This window comes from Giraffa tippelskirchi, chromosome 7 (genome assembly GCF_054371585.1).
Source record: "Giraffa tippelskirchi isolate mGirTip1 chromosome 7, T2T-mGirTip1v1.2.pri, whole genome shotgun sequence".
Lineage (NCBI taxonomy): Eukaryota > Metazoa > Chordata > Mammalia > Artiodactyla > Giraffidae > Giraffa > Giraffa tippelskirchi.
In genome coordinates, this window is record NC_137281.1 from 149,179,912 (window position 1) to 149,194,005 (window position 14,094).

A 14,094-nucleotide genomic window follows, 5' to 3' on the forward strand; every position below is an offset into this window, starting at 1 on the left:
AACTAACGCCTGTGGCTGACAATTTGTTCTGTAAGTGAATATTGAAAGGTCTCTGGTCAATAACATTTGGGTAACAAAAAAAGTATTAGTACATCTCTGGTCAATATGAGTTAAGTTCTTGCTTGGTTAGAGTTTGGATGAAAGAGGACCTTTTAACTCTCTGACTAGTAGGATTAGGCATGGGAGAAGGTCAGTGTCAGTCTTTCTCCCTTATAAAATGAAAATTATTAAATGACATTCAGAGGAAGAGGAAGTACTGAACTTTGTAATAAAGGGAGGTGAACTGGGAGAGCAGGCAGAGAGATGAGCCAATGATCAAAAGGGTTTATTTTCCCCAGACTCAGGTTTCCATGTGGACATGCCCTTATTTTCTGAGTTGCAGGCACTCAGTGGCATGGGTTTTCCTCCTATGATGCCTTTCATCATAGGTGTTTGAGGAGAACTCTGAGACCTGGAGAGTTCATTCAGTTCATGACTTAAAGCCCCTTGCTGTGTTACCGAGTTCATCTTTGGCTATCTGTGCCCTGAGTATGAAGACACTGAGTTGACTTTGGGCATCACTCTTTAAGTGACAGTCTGTCCATGGTGAGCAGTGGTTATGGTGGGAGAGGAGTGGACTTCCTGGGCAGAGAGGAGCTCTGAAAACAAGTGAAGGGTATAGTAGAAGAAAAGGTCATTGAGGGAATGAGCAGGGCATGGCAGCTGCCTTCAGATATGTGTGAAGCTGTCATAAGGAACAAAGAATAAAACTTGGTCTGTGTGACTCCTGAGAGCAGAGCTATCACTGATGAAGTCCAAGATGTTCTGAGGAGACCCACTTCAACTCAGTTTAAGGAAGATCCTTCTAGAAAGTAGAGCCTCCCGACAGTGGTCAGTAGAACAAATGTTGGTCAGAGGAGATTCCTGCACTGGCTGGGAGGGTGTTTCTAGATGACCACTAAGGGTTGTTTCAGGCCTGCTCTTCTGAAACTCAGTGCTTCCGTGTCTACCTGCTGGCTATACGATCTATTCATTATTCACTGTTTGTTAAGCATTTATTTTGCTTGCATATGTTCTGCTAGGTATTGGAAATGTAATAGTGAACAAACTACAAGATCCTTGAGCTTTTAGTCAATTAAAGGAGTAAATGGTAAATAGATTATTGCAAATATGTGCCCAGTCTTTAGTCCTGGGTGTTCATTGGAAGGACTAATGTTGAAGCTGAAACTCCAATACTTTGGCCACCTGATGTGAAGAGCTGACTCATTGGAAAAGACCTTGATGCTGGGAAAGATTGAGGGCAGGAGGAGAAGGGGACGACAGAGGATGAGATGGCTGGATGGCATCATCGACTCGATGGACACGGGTTTGGGTGGACTCAGGGAGTTGGTGATGGACAGGGAGGCCTGGCGTGCTGCGATTCATGGGGTCACAAAGAGTCGGACACGACTGAGCGACGGAACTGAACTGACCAATCTAGTCAAGTACAGGGTGCTGTGATCTCACACAGGAAGTGTACCCAGCTTAGCATGGGGTGAACCATGGGGTCTGCCTGGAAAAATTGAGTTGGAAGATCTAAAAATGACTGTGACTAGGCCAGAGGGTAAAGAAGAGTATTCCAGGGAGAGGGAACAGCCTGCACAAAGGTGGAGGGCCAAGACGGTGCATTACAAACACCGATTGCTGGCGAAGAGGCAAGTGATGAGGTGGGTGATGATAATGAGGCAGACAGATGATGAAGGGCCTTCTCTCCAGGTCAGAGCTTGGATTTCAGATTGAAAATAACAGGGAGTCATTGAAGAGCTGTAAGGAAAGGAGTTGTGTGATCTGCCTCAACTTTTGGAAAGACCGCTTTGCTTCCAATATAGAGAGTGGGTCGGAGAGGACCAGGACTGGCTGTGGGGAGACCTGAGTCTATTTCAGTGATTCTGGTGAGTGATGACGGTGAAATTAATCCACTGTAGTGGCTTTGAGACTAGAGAGTGCTGGGCAGGTGGGAGGGGAGTAGTGTACGGAGGAGCTGGGAAGTTGGGGGCACATTCACTGAGCCAGAGGAGTGGGAGAGACAGCAGGTTTGGGGGCTGGTGGGTAGCTGATGAGTCCAGTTTGGGACATGTTGTGTTTAAAGGGCCTATGGAACACAAAAGTAGAGACACCATTTCTTCCCAAATTGTAAGCTACCCCAAAGAGATTCATGTCTGTCTCCTGATACCATGGAGGGGTGTCTTTATATACAATGGTACTTTTCTTCCAAAACACTTTCATAATACTTCTCACAGATCTTCCCACCATTATTGTCCCATGAAATGATGTCTGTGTGGTCTTAGCATAGAGTTACTTAGCTGGTTTTTGCTCTCTGGTTAGGTCCCTCACATCTCTTCTCTAGTGTGCCCAGAGGAGAGTGACCAGGTGTGAAGGAACTCAGTGTTGTTCTGGAGGCAGAGAGAAAAGACCCAGAGAGGCTAAGAGAGGAAGCCAGGTGAGGTTGCTTCCATTCCTGGACGGTGGCCTCTCTGCTTGACTGGCCTGCACTCCCTCCATGGAGCCACCTTCCTGAATGTTCTCAGACTGTTATATAGACCCCATTCGGGGGGCATCTATGGGCCAGCTGCTGACCCATTTCACAGATTCATAACTGGCAGAGACACTGAAGATCATTAAGTCCAAACTGCGGCTCAAGGGTTATGAAGAGACTTCCCGAAGGTCAGTGTGTTGGTCTCCCGGCTTCTTTTTTCACTTCACCACATTGGATTTTTAAAGACTTGCTGAGCTATAACTTTAAAAGTTATAGCTCAGTAAGAGTCTGCGCCAAAGCCTTTGACTGTGTGGATTACAACAAACTGTGGGAAATTCTTAAAGAGATGGGAATACCAGACCACCTGATCTGCCTCCTGAGAAATCTGTATGCAGGCCAAGAAGCAACAGTTAGAACTGGACATGGAACAACAGGCTGGTTCCAAATCAGGAAAGGAGTACATCAAGGCTGTATATTGTCACCCTGCTTATTTAATTTAACTTCTGTGCAGAGTACATCATGCAAAATGCTGGGCTAGATGAAGCCTGGAATCAAGATTGTTGGGAGAAATATCAATAACCTCAGATACGCAGATGACACCACCCTTAGGGCAGAAAGTGAAGAAAAATTAAAGAGCCTCTTGTTGAAAGTGAAAGTGGAGAGTGAAAAAGTTGGCTTAAAACTCAACATTCAGAAAACTAAGATCATGGCATCTGGTCCCATCACTTCATGGCAAATAGATGGGGAAACAATGGAAACAGTGAGAGACTTTATTTTTGGGGGCTCCAAAATCACTGCAGATGGTGACTGCCGCCATGAAATTAAAAGATGCTTGCTCCTTGGAAGAAAAGCTATGACCAACCTAGACAGCATATTAAAAAGCAGAGACATTACTTTGCCAACAAAGGTATGTCTAGTCAAAGCTATGATTTTTCCAGTAGTCATATATGGATGTGAGAGTTGGACTATAAAGAAAGCTGAATGACAAAGAATTGATGCTTTTGAACTGTGGTGTTGGAGAAAACTCTTGAGAGTCCCTTGGGCTGCAAGGAGATCCAACCAGTCCATCCTAAAGATCAGTCCTGAATATTCATTGGAAGGACTGATGCTGAAGCTGAAGCTCCAATACTTTGGCCACCTGATGTGAAGAACTGACTCATTTGAAAAGACCCTGATGCTGGGAAAGATTGAAGGTGGGAGAAGGGGACGACAGAGGATAAGATGGTTGGATGGCATCACCAGTGTGATGGACATGAGTTTGAGTAGGCTCCAGGAGTTGGTGATGGACCGGGAAGCCTGGCGTGCTGCAGTCCATGGGGTCACAAAGCGTCGAACACGACTGAGCAACTGAGTTGAACTGACTGAACTGAGCTATAAACACCCCTTCTTTTTGATTCATGTCTTCTACGTGGCCCTTAAATGTCTGGATTCTCTAGACCGCTACCACTCACCCTCTTCTCTTGTACCTCATCCTCTTTCTGTGTGGGCCTTTCTACTCCTGTGGTTTTCACTGCTACCCAAGGGTGGATGACTCCCCAGTTGGTACTTTCAGCCTTGAACCCCCTCCTACACCTTAGATCACCAATCCTGGTCCTCTCCTCTCTTGGGCACATCAAAGTTGGTGGCTTATAAATAAAGGGTGTTGGCTTCAGTCCTACATAGGCAACTGCCTACTGGTTCTTGCAGTTGAGAATCGAAAGTAAGTTGGTACATACATACAGTATACATACCCAAGTCTGCTTTTCATCTTTTCCTGCATGTGTGAGTGGGCAGCATCCTTGTCTGCCCAGACATGTGAGCTGGAGAGGTGGGAGCCAGCGACAGTATCCCTTTTCCCCCACCTCATTAGTCATTGCAGCCCTTTGGTTCTATCTTTTCAGTACTCATGGACTCCATCTGCTCCTCTGTGTCTTTCTTGCCAATGGACAGTCATCAGCCTCCAAGTAGAACACACTGGTTCATTCTTAGGTGGTCTCCTTACTGTCTGTTCTTTTCTTCCTCCATCTTTTCCTCTCCCACATACTGTAGGAAGGATCTAACGGAAATACAAACCTGATTAAATCCATTCCTTGCATAAAACATTCTCTCCTCTGTAAAACCTCTTTAGTATACCAAAGATAGTGGCTAAGATCCTGGACTCTGGGAGTTAGACTGCCTGGGTTTGAATCCCATTGACTAGCTGAGTTATCTTGGGCAGATTATGTAAACTTTCTGTTTCTCAATTCCCTCACCTATAAAATCAGAGAATAATAATAATATTGGGGCTTCCTAGGTGGCACAAGAGGTAAAGAACCTGCCTGCCAATGCAGGAGACCTAAGAGACATGTGTTTAATTCCTGGGTCGAAATGCTGCTGCTGCTGCTGCTGCTAAGTTGCTTCAGTAGTGTCCGACTCTGTGCGACCCCATAGACAGTAGCTCACCAGGCTCCCCCATCCCTGGGATTCTCCAGGCAAGAATACTGGAGTGGGTTGCCATTTCCTTCTCCAATGCATGAAAATGAAAAGTAAAAGTGAAGTCGCTCAGTCGTGTCCGACTCCTAGCGACCCCAGGTAGGTGTAATAATATACCTACTTCATAGTGTTGTTATAAGAATTAAGTGAGTTAATATTTTTGAAGTGCTTAAAAAGTGCTTAGCACATAGTAAGTAAGAGTTTGTTAAATAAATATATAATTGCTTAGCTTGTCATGGGGGCGTTTCAAAACCTGGCCCCTATTGACCTCTCCAAGCTCAGGTTCTCAATCCTTTAGTTCCTGGCATTTCACCTCCAGTAGTGTTCAACAATTTGCTACTTTTTGTACCATTATGCTTTTCCTTGTGTTTCCTGTTATCCCTGGATTCTTCTCCCCTCTTCTTTCCAATATCTCCTCCCCATTATAAACCTTCAAATAAATTATTCATCTTTTAAAATTTAGAACAGATGCTTCCTCTCTGAAGCCATCCCTATAATCTGGACAGAGGTAACCTATCTTCCTCTGAGCTACTTTCATGGGTGGGTATATTTCATTTAGTGGTTAGTCTGGAGTCTGTGGAGCAGGACAGAAATTGTTCCCATTCTGATTTTCTGATTCAGCCAGTTATCAACTGTCTGATCTTGGGTAAGTTACTTAACCTCTCTGAGCTTTAGCTGTGATATTGGAGTAATAAGTTACCTACTTGATGTTTGTAGCTGTTGTTTAGTTGCCAAGTCATGTCTGACTCTTTTGTGACCCCAAGGACTGTAGCCTGTCAGGCTCCTCTGTCCATGGCATTTCCCAGGCAAGAATATTGGAGAGGATTGCCATTTCCTTCTCCAGGGGATCTTTCCAACCCAGGGATCAAACTCACATCTCCTGCTTGGCAGGCAGATTCTTTACCATGCAGCCACCTATTTCATAGGGTTATTGTAAGAATTACATGGTACCATACATTCTAAGGGCTTCCCAGGTGACTCGGTGGTTAAGAATCCACCTGCAGTGCACGAGACACAGATTCTATGTCTGGATTGGGAAGATCCCCCGGAGAAGGAAATGGCAAACCTCTCTGGTATTCTTGCCTGGAAAATCCCATGGGCAGAGGGCCCTGGTGGGCTTATAGTCCATGGGGTCACAAAGAGTCAGACATGACTTAGTGACTAAGCAGCAGCAACAATGCACACTAAGGGGCTGGGTCCAACTCTCAGCACATGGTTAGCTGACAGCAAGTACTTTATTATGATGATATATTTCCATCAATACAGGCATCATATACTATAAACTACTAATTTATAGCTTACATATGTGTCTCCATGAAGGGTGGGACTCTATATGCTCAGATTTATAATCCCAGCATCTCCTTTAGTAGATGATTCTAAATAATACTAATAATGATGGCTATCTGAACCCCACTTGGGATGAAGTTGGTGTCCTGGCCACCATACAGTTGGTTTTGTTTTCTTGATGGTCCATCTGAAGGACGTGGGTCTGTACCCAAAAGGTGGCAAGATGTTCTAAACTGAGCAGGTGGTGTGAAGCAAGGTGTGAAGGCTTGCCTCGGAGGTGTGTGTGTGTGTGGGGGGGGCACAAGCAGAAGGAGGGAGAGGGGAGCCTGAAGACCTTGGTGGGTAGGACTATGCCAGCTGTGGGAACAAGCAGCAGCAGCAGACCAGGCAAGGAGAATCGGGAGAACTTGGGTGAATGAGCTAGCAGTCAGGATGCATAGATTCTTGGGAGGTAGCTTTGGGGTGGAAGACTGTGGAGAAAGGCTGAGGGAGAATCCAGAGGCCAGATGGGCCGGCTGTCTTGGTGGGTACGATTATCACACCTACTTTCCTCTGTCTGATCACATACCGTGCTGAGAAGGGGCCCTTGCCTGAGCCCCTTGTCTTAAATGGCAACCCCTCCCTCCAAAACTCCCAACTCCTCTTTCTCTGCTTAATTTTCTTCCAGAGTACTCATCACCATAGGACACACTGTTTCTTAGATTTACGTATTTGCTTATTATCTATCTCTCTCTAATAGTGTTGTAGCCACGCGTTCCGGGAAACAAACTCACTCAGAAGGACAATGCAGATAGTGGAGTACGGTTTATCACACTGGCAGGCCCAAGGCAGAGTCTCCTCTGGAGACTCTGGAGCCAAGGACCCCGACCAGTTTTTGTGAAAACCCTATATCCCCAAATTCCCTGAAGCTAGTCTGAACAAAGGAAAAAGAAAGACACAGTCAAAGTTAACCCGTGATTCATATGCCTTAAGCCCAGGCAGTTAACAGTGGACAATTATCAATAGGCTTGTGGTCATATCCCAATAAGCATAATAGAATGTACGATTCTATTTGGTTCAGTTCAGTTCAGTTCATTTCAGTCACTCTGTCATGTCTCACTCTTTGCAACCCCATGAATCGCAGCATGCCAGGCCTCCCTGTCCATCATCAACTCCCAGAGTCTACCCAAACCCATGTCCATTGAGTCGGTGATGCCATCCAGCCATCCTCTGTCGTCCCCTTCTCCTCCTGCCCCCAATCCTTGCCAGCATCAGGGTCTTTTCCAATGAGTCAACTCTTCGCATGAGGTGGCCAAAGTATTAGAGTTTCAGCTTCAACATCAGTCCTTTAGGATGGACTGGTTGGATCTTCTTGCAGTCCAAGGGACTCTCAAGAGTCTTCTCCAACACCACAGTTCAAAAGCATCAATTCTTCGTCGCTCAGCTTTCCTTATAGTCCAACTCTCACATCCATGGAAAAACCATAGCCTTGACTAGACGGACCTTTGTTGGCAAAGTAATGTCTCTGCTTTTAAATATGCTATCTAGGTTGGTCATAACTTTCCTTCCAAGGAGTAAGCGTCTTTTAATTTCATGGCTGCAATCACCATCTGTAGTGATTTTGGAGCCCAGAAAAATAAAGTCTGACACTGTTTCCCCATCTATTTCCCAGGAAGTGATGGGACCAGATGCCATGATCTTAGTTTTCTGAATGCTGAGCTTTAAGCCAACTTTTTCACTCTCCTCTTTCACTTTCATCAAGAGGCTCTTTAGTTCTTCTTCACTTTCTGCCATAAAGGTGGTGTCATCTGCATATCTATTCGGTTACACAGATAATTAGGATATTCTTTTAGGCAATGGAGAGCCCTGAGGCTTTTCCTTCTGGGGGCCTGGGTTTCCAGTTGATATGTCGTTTCCATAGATACTGGGCATAGAGCTCAAAGTCCACAGTCTGACCCAAGATGGAGTCCTGCTTTCAAGATAGAGCCTGTTCTGTTTCCTCCTTCAATAGAATTTAAGTTCCAGCAAGGCAAGTTTCTTAATCGGTTCACTCGGATAGGTCACCAGCACCTGGAACATTTCCTGAGATGTAATCAGTGCTTCGTATTTGTCGAATGAATGAATCTCATCGCACAAGGATAACTACCCTTCATATTTTTGCATTTAGTCATTCAGCATATAACGTAATTTTTTTGTTAGAGTTTTCTGTTACGTACAATAAACTGTATCCTTTTGAAGTGTACAGTTCAATGAGTATTGGCAGGCATATATACACCTGTGTAACCAACACCACAATCAGGATGTAGAAAATTCCCATCACCCCTGAAAGTTTTCTTATACCTTTTTGTGGTCAATCCCTGGCCCCAGGTAACAACTGATGTAGTTTCTGTCATTATTTATTGGCTTTGCTTTTTCTAGAATTTCATATAAATGGACTCATACTCATGTCTTGTTTTGCTCTGCATAATGTTTTTAAGATTTATCTGTGTTGAATGTAGCAGTGGTTCATTTGATCTCTTTGCTGATTGGTAGACAATAGTTTCTTATTTTGCTTTGTGGTTTTGGTGGCCATGAGGGAGGGTGGACTCTGGATCCAGGCTGACTGTTTGGATTTCTGGCTCTTCCACTTACCAGCTGTGTGGCTTTGGGTGAGAGTATCTTCCCTGTGCTTCAGGCCTCTCATCTGTTAAATGGGGTCATAATGGTACCTACCTCACAGGCTTGTTGGGAGAAGCATTAAATGAGGTAAAGTAAACACACAAAGTGGTTAGAATGGGGCCTGGCAGAAGTGCATATTCAATAATTGTTACCTGTTATTACTTCCATTTTGCAAATGAAGGAAAAAGCCCAGAGGCACAGAAACGTAAAGTAGTTTGACCAGTGTTATCTGCAATGCAGGAAGGAACCCAAGTCTGTCTGATTTAACCTCCGTGTTCTTCCACTTCCCCAATTCTGGTCCTTCCCCTTCAGGCCAGAATCCTGTGTGTGATGCACACAGAAGGAGAAGAGTTAGCACTCAGCTCTGGGACATCTGGCTCCCCTATCTCAGGGTTCACTTCGGCCATCCCCATCTATGTCACTATCTCTGCCCCTGTGAGTAGGGTTTCACCCCCTCCTTTGGCCTGCAGAGGAGGTGGGGTTGGCCCTCCTTGCCCTTTGCTCCTCTCTCGGGCCCTCTTAGGAAGCTGAACTGTGCATCAGGAACACCTCTTACAATCATACAGCATCAGCCCTGCAAGAAGCTAATTTGATAAACCCCACTCCAAAGCTCACTGAACCTGTCTATAACGATGCTTAATTAAAGTGTAGAAACTTTGAAGAGAGAGCAAGTTACTGCTTAATGCAATACCAGAGTGCCACTATTCCACCATCTGCCTCCCTCTCTGCAGTAATTGCTTCCTGACATTTGTTTATTTTAATTAGGAGAGCAATCTTGATCAAGAGGGAGGGCAGGCTATTGGAAGGGAGGAAGAAAGTGGAGAAGGGGGGCTGTCGTGTGGTGGTCATGGGCTGAAGGGGAGGCATCTTTGTCATTATGGTGCGAGTGATTCCAACTTCCCACACGATGGACCTGTGAAGCTTTCTCCCTATGGTGAAAACACAAAGCTGGCTCTGGGGTCATATGCTCAGGTTTTGAGTGCGTCCTTTAGTGGGTAATGGAGCTGAGCTTCTTGGTTGGAGAATGGAGGCTCCTACATGGTTAGAAGGGAGATTACAGAGTGGGCCAGTCAGATCCCAGGTGGTGGTCCTAAAAGAACTAACTCAGACAGTATGACCCAGTGGAGGTACTTCTAGTTCCAACAGGGTCTCAGAGCTGAGGGACAGAGAAGTTCTTTCATATCTATTGCTTTGGGTTCTTTCTTAGTCATGGTTGTAAAGTCTGCCTGGTTATCTTTGATTGTGTGTTGGTCATTGCACATGAAAACCATTTATAATTCTAAAGAACTGAGATGAAAAAGATAGTTTCCTCTAGAGAGAAATTTTACTTTTTTTTTTCTGGCAAGAATTTGAAGGTATTCTAAATCTAGAGCCCTCCCCCACCTCTTGAATGAAATTAAAACTTAAGATGCCCTCATCAACAGGCAAATTCAAACCTATTCTACAGATTCTTTTCAGGCCTAGTCAATTTCTGGTTCATTTTAGCCCTGAGGGTCTAAGCTTATTGTGAAAAAGGTCAGCTTCTGGTCACCTCATCTTATACAGGTTCTGGGCATTGATTTCTGTCTCTCTAACCCTGCCAGGCTTTCAAAGAAGTGAAAGTAAAAGTCCCTCAGTCGTGTCCGCCTCTTTGTGACTCCATGGAATATATAGTCCATGGAATTCTCCAGGCCAGAATACTGGAGTGGGTAGCCTTTCCTTTCTCCAGGGGATCTTCCCAACCCAGGGATCCAACCCAGGTCTCCCACATTGCAGGCAGATTCTTTACCAACTGAGCTGGTCAGGAAAGCCCAGGAATACTGGAGTGGAAAGATTCTCCAGTGAATCTTCCTGACCCAGGAATTGAACCAGGGTTTCCTGCATTGCAAGTGGATTCTTTACCAACTGAGCTATTAGGGGAGCCCAGGCTTTCAAAACAAAGTTCATATTTGCTAGACTCAGAAAATACTTTCAGGGCAAAAGTGATGTCTGTATTTCTCTAGCTTCCTGATTCTCTTCAGGGTTAAACTAGTATTTCCTCACTATGTAACCAGGATTTTGATGACTTTTAAAAAATATATTGCATATTTTATCCAGATTTTTAGTTGTTTTCAGTGGTAATGGCCTGCAATTACCACAAAGTGCCTGATAGTGGTTTATAAAACACATATATTTTTACTTAGGGCAGGAGAAATTTTTTATCCCCAAATGAAATCATAAATAGAATCTCAATATCTAAAACAAAGCTACACAACAATAACAAAATGATAAAAGTGTAGCCATTCTGGTTAAAGTGGGACTAGAGGTTGCCAAGGCCTGCCAACCTGACCTCTCCTATGTTAGATCCACAATAGAGTATTTGCAATACCTGGGTATCATGGGTATCATTTGAAAAGTTCTTCTGTAAGGAACCTCTTGGTTTGACTGACTTTGAGAAACCATAGCTTTGGCAAAGCTCATCTAATGCTTTCGCAAAATGCTTATTGATATTTTAGAATGGCTAGGTGGCTCAGACGGTAAAGAATCTGCCTGCAATGTGGGAGACCTGGGTCAATCCCTGGGTTGGAAAGATCCCCTGGAGGAGGGCATGGCAACCCACTCCAGTATTCTTGCCTGGAGAATCCCATAAACACGGTGGGCTATAGTCTATAGGGTCACAAAGAGTCAGACACAACTGAGCAACTAAGCACAGCATAGCACGGGTGCTTAGATATTGGCCAAGATGCTGTAAAAAATGATGGGGTATGCTCTCTGAGTTCCAGAAAACCCTTGTGAAAGCAAGACCAGGATAGTGAGGATCTTCTCGGTTCTCTTAGGACCACTCATCTGAAGTGGGGGGAGGAGAACAGAAATATCGTGAAGATGGTGGGTGTGTCAGTTTGGGTCCTCCCAGAGGCAGACATCAAGATAGGATTAGATATGCAAGAATTTTATTGGGGGAAATGTTGTGAAGGATAAAGGAAATGCTGCATCAGACCTTGATGAATATCTGACAATTGTGCTGTGTTTAGTCGCTCAGTCGTGTCTCATTCTTTGCCACCCCATGGACTGTAGCCCACCATGCTCCTCTATCCATGGGGATTCTCCAAGCAAGAATACTGGAGTGGGTTGCCATGCCCTCCTCCAGGGGATCTTCCCAACCCAGGGATCCAACCCGGGTCTCCCGAATTGCAGGTGGATTCTTTACCATCTGAGCCACCAGGGAAGCCTGGAAAGAATACTGGGATATCCAATAAGTAGAAATAAAATATGCACAGGAACAAAAGCAGGTAAGACAGCTTCCTCCATAGCTGGGAGTGACTCCTGAGGTCCTTGTTCGCTCAACCTACTTGTCTCACATTGGAATAGACCTAGCCTAGGTGGTGAGACAGTTCACATGGCTAGTGGGTTCAAGGGCTGGGGCTTATACCTTAGTCTCTCAAGTTTGAGTCCCCTGCTCACTTTGCTAAGGGAGGCTGCATGTGGTCACTTGGCACGTGATTTGAAGAGGGATGTCTGGCTTCTGTATAGACTCAAGCCACTCTCACCTTTTATCTGACCTTCTTCATCATTAAACTGTTTGGCTCTGTTTCCTCATCTTTAAAAGTGGGGATGATAATGGGTATTTTATTTAACTATTTATTTATTTTTAAATAAATATATTTTTTGAAGTACAGTTGACTTACAATATTTCAGGTACAAAGCATGGCGATTCAGTTATACAAATAGATATATATTATTTTTGAAATTATTTTCCATCATAGGTTATTACAAGATGTTGACTGTAGTCCCCTGTGCTATACAGTCAGCCTTTGTTGCTTGTTGCACATCTATTTTGGGACACATGTACACCCATGGCTGATTCATGTCAACGTATGGCAAAAACCACTGCAATATTGTAAAGTAATTAGCCTCCAATTAAAATAAATAAATTAAAAAGTTAGAAATCTAGCATTCTATTCATAGTAAGTCAAACAAGTGGAATCAAAATGTCATAATTTTTTTAGTCAGGCAAAAATTTATAAGTTTTCTAAAATATATACATGTTACACATACATATATATATATGTATACAAAAGTTTTTCTACTGTATTTGATAAAAGCTTGAGAAAGAACATAAAAAAAAAAGAGAAGCGATAGAGCAATTGGAGACCATAAACTAAATGGGAGCACTGAATATGAAATAGAAACAGTGAAACAAACTAGATAAAAGTAAAAGATCATCATATACTCCAGGTGTTTTTAAACATGACTGCTCATTAGAAACATATCTGGAGCTCTGGAGAAAAAAAGCAATACTTGAGCATTTGTATTTTTTTCCAAAAAATTTCAAGATAATTCTGATAGGCATCTGGATTTTAAAAAGTGATTACAGGTTTTTTCTATTAGATACTGGTTTTGGTGATATAGAGTTCTATTATTTTTCTGTTAATACAATGGTATTAAGCAAGTAAGAGTTACATAATCACAATAGTAAAAGATGTTTATCAGTTTTCACAATCAATAGCTAGACAAAAAATAAAAGATAATTACAATTGTAAGCCATAATGGAAACATGATTAACTTAACAATATAAAATAATTACATTCGGTTGGAGAGATGTCAAGCAGGGGCTTCCCTGGTGGCTTAGATGGTAAAGAATCCGCCTGCAATGCGGGAGAGCTGGGTTTGATCCCTGGGTTGGGAAGATCCCCTGGAGGAGGGCATGGCAACCCACTCCAGTATTTTTGCCTGGAGAAGCCCCATGTACATAGAAGCCCGGCGGGCTACAGTCCACGGGGTTGCAGAGAGTCCGACACGACTGAGCGACGGAGCACAGGATGAGCAGGATGATGTGGAAAGTGGATACATGTGTTCATCCACCAGCCAGTCTGTGTCTTTTGGTTAGTGCATTTAATCCACTTACATTTAAGGTAATTATCGATATGTATGATCCTGTTACTGTTTTCTTAATTGTTTTGGGTTTATTTTCTGTAGGTCTTTTCCTTCTCTTGTGTTTCCTGCCTAGAGAAGTTCCTTTAGCATTTGTTGTAAAGCTGGTTTGATGGTGCTTGAATTCTCTTTTGCTTGTCTGGAAAACTTTTGATTTCTCCATCGGATCTGAAGGAGAGTCTTGCTGGGTAGAGTATTCTTGGTTGTAGGTTCTCCCTTTCATCGCTTTAAGTGTATCATGCCCTTCCCTCCTGGCTTGTAGAGTTTCTGTGAGAAATCAGCTGATAGCCTGATGGGAGTTCCCTTGTATGTTATTTGTCATTTTCCTCTGTTGC

At 43.8% G+C, this 14,094-nt stretch overlaps 1 protein-coding gene across 1 annotated transcript in view; it reads left to right on the forward strand.

The window, feature by feature from the left end:
* NRXN3 (neurexin 3) overlaps positions 1-14,094 on the forward strand; it is a 1,799,700-nt gene that overhangs the window by 33,495 nt on the left and 1,752,111 nt on the right. The window lies entirely within an intron of this gene.